Source organism: Bos indicus x Bos taurus, chromosome 6, assembly GCF_003369695.1.
Source record: "Bos indicus x Bos taurus breed Angus x Brahman F1 hybrid chromosome 6, Bos_hybrid_MaternalHap_v2.0, whole genome shotgun sequence".
In the NCBI taxonomy this organism is placed as follows: domain Eukaryota; kingdom Metazoa; phylum Chordata; class Mammalia; order Artiodactyla; family Bovidae; genus Bos; species Bos indicus x Bos taurus.
In genome coordinates, this window is record NC_040081.1 from 92,087,855 (window position 1) to 92,093,854 (window position 6,000).

Genomic DNA, 6,000 nt, shown 5'->3' on the forward strand with positions numbered 1-6,000 from the left:
TAAGTCGCTTCAGTCGTGTCCGACTCTGTGTGACCCCATAGACTAGTACTAGATAAAATAATGAAGTAGACCACATTCATTTTAATGTCCTCCCGCCTCTTCTCTCTATACTCCCAGGATGGAGTCTCAAGTCCCTTGAACCCCGAATATTCAGAATCTCCACTCCAACCCCATCATCATCAGCACCCATTCTTCTAGTATTTCCCTACATTCTAGAAATATTCTGGAATGTAAGTTCCATGACCACCACCTATAAATATCCAGTGCTTCAATTTTTTAAGTATCTGGAGGTACCTGGTGTGCTATTCAATCAGTAAAATCAATTATTTTGATGTTGTACTTCAACGATCTTCATGGAGTGTTCAGAAATATGCTTCAGAAACCACTTAGGGCATGCAGAGGGGAACAGATAGGTGGGATCACAACTAGAAAGCCTCTGTTTTAAATATAGACCATCTATTTGACTACTTCTGAATTTTCCTTTTTCTGTGAACAGTGCTCCTTCCCTTTGGAAAAACTATTCCTCGTACTACAAACAGATAATTCTAGTGACAGTTGCATCTTAGTAGAGTCCCCCAACTTCCTGACTACGTGCATACATGTTAAGTCACTTCAGTCCTGTCCGCCTCTTTGCAACCCTATGGACTGTAGCCCTCTGAGCTCTTCTGCCCATGGCATTCTCCAGACAAGAATAGTGGAGTGGGATGCCATGCCCTTCTGGGCATATGACTCAAGTCAAAGCAAGCAGAGTTCTTCCTCAGAATGTTTTCAGACAGAACTAAAGGAAGAAGAGCTAGTCCACCATCATAGTAATCTGAGATGAGAAGGCAGGAAAGAAGAAAATTTTGAGAGTGGCCAATGGCTACCCTCTGCTTTGTGTAGGATGAATCTATCACACAGAGACAAGAAGTGTGGAGAATAAGTCCTGGTGGTATGCCAGTGTCAGGCTCCAGTCAGCCTGGGGATCCAACTACTCATAGTGCAGTTATATTAACTAGTAAATTCTCTTGTATGTCTGAACTAACTTGACTTAGACCTCTGCAACCAAACATCCTGACCAGTATGTTGTGTTTATGCATGAAAGGTCTTTCAAAGAAGGTTAAATTTTGCTAAATAAATTTGAAAATTACTGATCTAAACTACAACAGGACAGTCTTATTGGTTGAATCATAGTTTACCAAAAGTTGAAGGTCACCTGGTCTTACTTCCTCATTTTCCACATGAGGAACCTAAAGCAAAGCGACTTGTTGAATATCAACCAGGCAGTCAATGGCAAGTCAGTTTTAGAAACTGATTTCTAGATACCTAGTTCAGCTACTCTCTTCATTCTTCTACCCTGTCATTTGTTTAATTCTCCCCAGTGGTATTTTTAAGAGGTGGTTACATAGAGATACAACTGTAACTTAAAAATATAAATCACAACAATGACAATTTAAGACACTGCTTAGTGAGAAGATATTTGGTGGCATGTGACCACAATAGACCCCTTTTTCCTCTTGGAGACTTCCATATATTTTTAAAATTGGACTCAAACACACTCTTCGAGTCTTAGATAGCCGTGTCTCCAAGTTTTAACTACCATCTTGATGCTTATAACTCCCAAATCTACGTCTCTAATTTAGAGTTCTCACCAGACATTCACGTCTATATTGTCAATTTCCTCCTGGGTATTTCCATTCGGACAGTCTGCATATTTCAAAATCAGTATGTTTAAAACAGAGCTTGTTCTCTTTCCTCCAAAATCTATTCCTGACCTTTCCCACATATGAATGGTCACCCAATTCATCCTAGGAATCATCTTTAACTTTTCTTCCCATAATCAGCATCTACCAATTAACATTTTTAATATTTGTATTACTCTAGTCCCTCCATCTCAATGCACCATAATGTGGTGTCACCTGATGCCTGAGTTTTTTGCGTTTTGTCCATTAATGTACCCCTGGTTAATCAGGCTTTGCAGGTGGTGCAGTGTAAAGCATCCACCTGCCAATGCAGGAGATGTAGGTTCAATCCCTGGCTCGGAAAGATGCCCTGGAGAAGGGAATGGCTACCCACTCCAGTATTCTTGCCTGGAGAATCCCATGGACAGAGTAACCTGGCCGGCTACAGTCCATGGCGGGTCACAAAGACTCAGACACAACTAAGCAACTGAACATGAGCACAAGCACAACATCTTCTAGAATATATTTTATTCAAATTACTCTGCTCTTTAAAATCTTTCAGTGACTTCTCCATAATTTGTAAACTAAAACCTAATTTCACAAGCATGACTACTCCTTAATGATCTCTTACTTACTATCACCATCTCTGTCACTCCTGGCCTTTAGTGAACTATTGCTGTTTCTGAAACAAGACATGCTCTCTTAGGTACTTTTGCTGACGATATTCCCTCAGCATGGTGTGCTCTTTCCTAATTTGTCCTCCTCTTGAAATCATCCTTCACGATTTAACTCAAGCATCACTTCCTTTGCAAAGCTGCCTCTGGAAGCCCTACTGTGTATTTTCTTAGTGCACTGTGCTCACCTCTACTACAATTCAGTTCAGTTCAGTTCAGTCGCTCAGTTATGTCTGACTCTCTGCGACCCCATGAATTGCAGCAATCCAGCCCTCCCTGTCCATCACCAACTCCCGGAGTTCACCCAAATTCATGTCCATTGAGTCAGCGATACCATCCAACCATCTCATCCTCTGTCGTCCCCTTCTCCTCCTGCCACCAATCCCTCCCAGCATCAGAGTCTTCTCCAGTGAGTCAACTCTTCGCATGAGGTGGCCTAAGTATTGGAGTTTCAGCTTTCTACTACAGTTAGTATGATTAAATTAACTAGTAATTTTCTTCTACATCCAAACTAATTTGTTAGACCTCTACAACCAAAACATCTGAACATCTTGTTCCTGAAGGAAAATTCTTTCAAAGAAGGCTAACTGCTGCTACAATAAATTTGGAAGTCACTGAATGAAATTACAATAAGGCATTATTATTAGTTGAATTATAGTCTTTTTTTAAAAAGTGTCCCATTTGTGGAGATTAACTAGAAAACTTCTCCCTCTGGGTGAACGCAATCTGTCAGAGCACAGCTCCCACTCACCTCTTAGCCAGATGTTTTTATGCAATATGCAAACTGAACCACCCTATCACCGTATACTGCAATTATCTATGTAAGTACATATCCATCATTCACTTCCTAGACTGTAAGCTCTGTCTTTATCCCTAGTACATCACAGCATCACAGAGTGTCTGACATATAATGCTCAAGGAACATTTGTTTAATTCATTAATTAAGAATAGTACTTCTCAAATCATACCATATGTCAATTTACTAGCAGTTTGCTGCTAGGAAAAGAAATCAGAAATAGCGGTCACAAACAAAATACATTTTATTTTTCTCTCACATAAAATAAGTCTGAAAATAGTTGATTCAGGGTTGATATGGCCCATCCATGGTCAGTAGGAACAAGTTTCCTTCTCTCTTTGGCTTTGCCATCTTTAGAACATATCTTTCTTTCCTTCCTCATAGTCCAGGACCATCTCATATGGTTGTGCCGTTTGTTTACTGCAAAGGCACCCTGCCAAGAAGTGAGATTCACCAAGTGGAGCATCTACCCAGTGGAGGAACTTTCTCTAATTTATCTACAGGGATGGATGCTTCTTTCTATCAGAGATACTATGGCCATTGGGATCCCAACTATCTCATTCATTTTCCTGGCAGGGCAAAATTATCCTCAATTTATTTCTGGTGGCAGCGTGTTTACCTGAAATACTATTTCCCAGCTTCCCAAAGGAAGCTTAGGTATAGGTGTGGCATATATATAATCCATCACCTCAGTGGTGATTGGATGGTTGCTGTATCTAAAGAAATAGAGTCAAAGCATTGCATTGAGTTTCATAACTAAAAGTTTTTACTCTAGCAAACTTCTAATTACGTTTATCTAAATCAAAGCTAGATACTTTCACCAAAACTTTCATGATTTGTTTTCAGAAACCAATAATCTCTCTTTCTCTCTCTGTCCCTCTCTCTCTCTCTTTTTTTCTCTCTCTCTTTCAGCTAAAGGTCAGTAGAGTTTGTTTTTGGTATCCCAAACACCATCTATCCTTAAGTCCTAAGTTGTCAATTAGAAGGGTTCCCTTACTCTTTGCAAATCAAACAAACAAAACCTCCTCTTAATAGGGTCATTCTCCTAATCCAGATACCATTGAAATTTGAAGACTGAGTGTTTTATATTCATACCCATCTGTGTAAGCCACTGGTAGTAAAGACTGTCCACTGCCTTTTGTTCAAGGATCTTCATAACCACAAACACGCTTCCAAAGTTTGCACATTTCTCCTTCATTCACTTTAGGCTCTATCCAAACTTGTTCTCTACATATGCTCTGACTTTCCCACTCTGTAGCTTTGTTCACACTGTTCTTGGCTTACACTTCTCAACCTTGCATTTGTGCGCGATCAAAAGAATCACATCTTCCAGGCACTAGGTCCAATGCTCCTTCATTCACAAACCCTTCTGGATCCCACACCATCCTCATCCCCGCCCAGCCAGGTGTACCTTTATCCCCATCTGAACACCCACAGCCACTTTGAGAGAAGAGACTCTGTCATGTTAACTTGGTGGAGTAGAAATCCTATGGCTTTTAGAGTACCACCAATCTGGGTACAAATTCTGGCTCTGCCACTTACTCTATGATCCCAGGCAAATTGCTCAACTTCATCTGAAACATAATAATATGTACTTGCAGGGTTGGTATGAAAACAAGTAAAATAATAAATGTTAAGCTTGACAAGAGCAAACAGCATTTCTTGACTAAATTAGTAAATACAGTATACAAGTTTGTGCTGACTTGTATTAACACTGTGAATTTTTCAAAGATACTTTCAAGGAATAGCTACTGTGCTTTCTTCCATAAGATTTTATCCAAAGAGGGTGGGGGCGGGGTGCAGAATCATGAAAACAAAACACACTGACACAATTGAAAGATGAAACCACAAGTAGAAAAATTCAGAGTATGTGTTAAATTCAAGAAATCTCTTCGCAAATAATCTCTAGGTAACCATAGCCTGAAAACTTGTGGAAATACACATATCTGTTTGCACTGGAATAGAGGCAGAAGTGATGTGTTCTGCTTCCAATTCTGTCATTAAATAGTTTTGTTAGCTTTGGCAGTTTGCCAGGATTTTCATTTCAAAGTTTCTTTGTCTATCAAAAATAGGCGAATAAAAACAGGATATTACATACCCTAAACAACTTGAAGATGAAGATAACTGAGTGAAAATATTTTGAGAAATAAAAATAACCAAAAAATGCTATATATTAACTCTTGTAATTATGTTATTATAATAAGGCAAATAAATGGTTTAAGAAAGTATGTCTCTTTTGGTTCTCTTCCTGCAATGAATCGCTTTATTATCAGCTAAGATGACTTGTTTGCTGATAGCACCCACTAAGCCGTTCCCTAGAACCACCTACTCACTTACCTTACTTTTTTTCTTCCTTCCTTTCTTCCTTTAATAGCACAGGATTTACAATTGTCAGATAAATTAATATTTTTACCTGACCAACCCTTTTCGCAGATGGAAGATGATTACATGCTAATGCTTGGGATGACCCAAATAACTGCTTTACCAAAAATACCAAATGTCATCGCGTTCTCTTGCTGAAAGCATTGAGAAAGGATATGCTTTTCTGTTGTTCCTGTTCTTATTTTTCAGGGTAACATGGAGTTCTGTGTGGAAAGCATGAGCTAGGGCTTGAAAATCCAAGAAAGATTATATGACATCTACCCAGGCTTCACATTGATATGTAAATCTGTAGATAAAGTTATAGTCAGTTGCTATAAGGATGATCTTTCGGACAAATTTCCATGAAATTGCAAATTTCCAAAAAAATAAAGATGTCCAAACTTTGAATTTATTTTTGTTTTTATTTGTATTGTCTACTTTTAAATTAAAATATCCGCACATTCAATAGAGAAGTTGAAGTGCCTGAAGAAAAAACAGTGTATTTAGA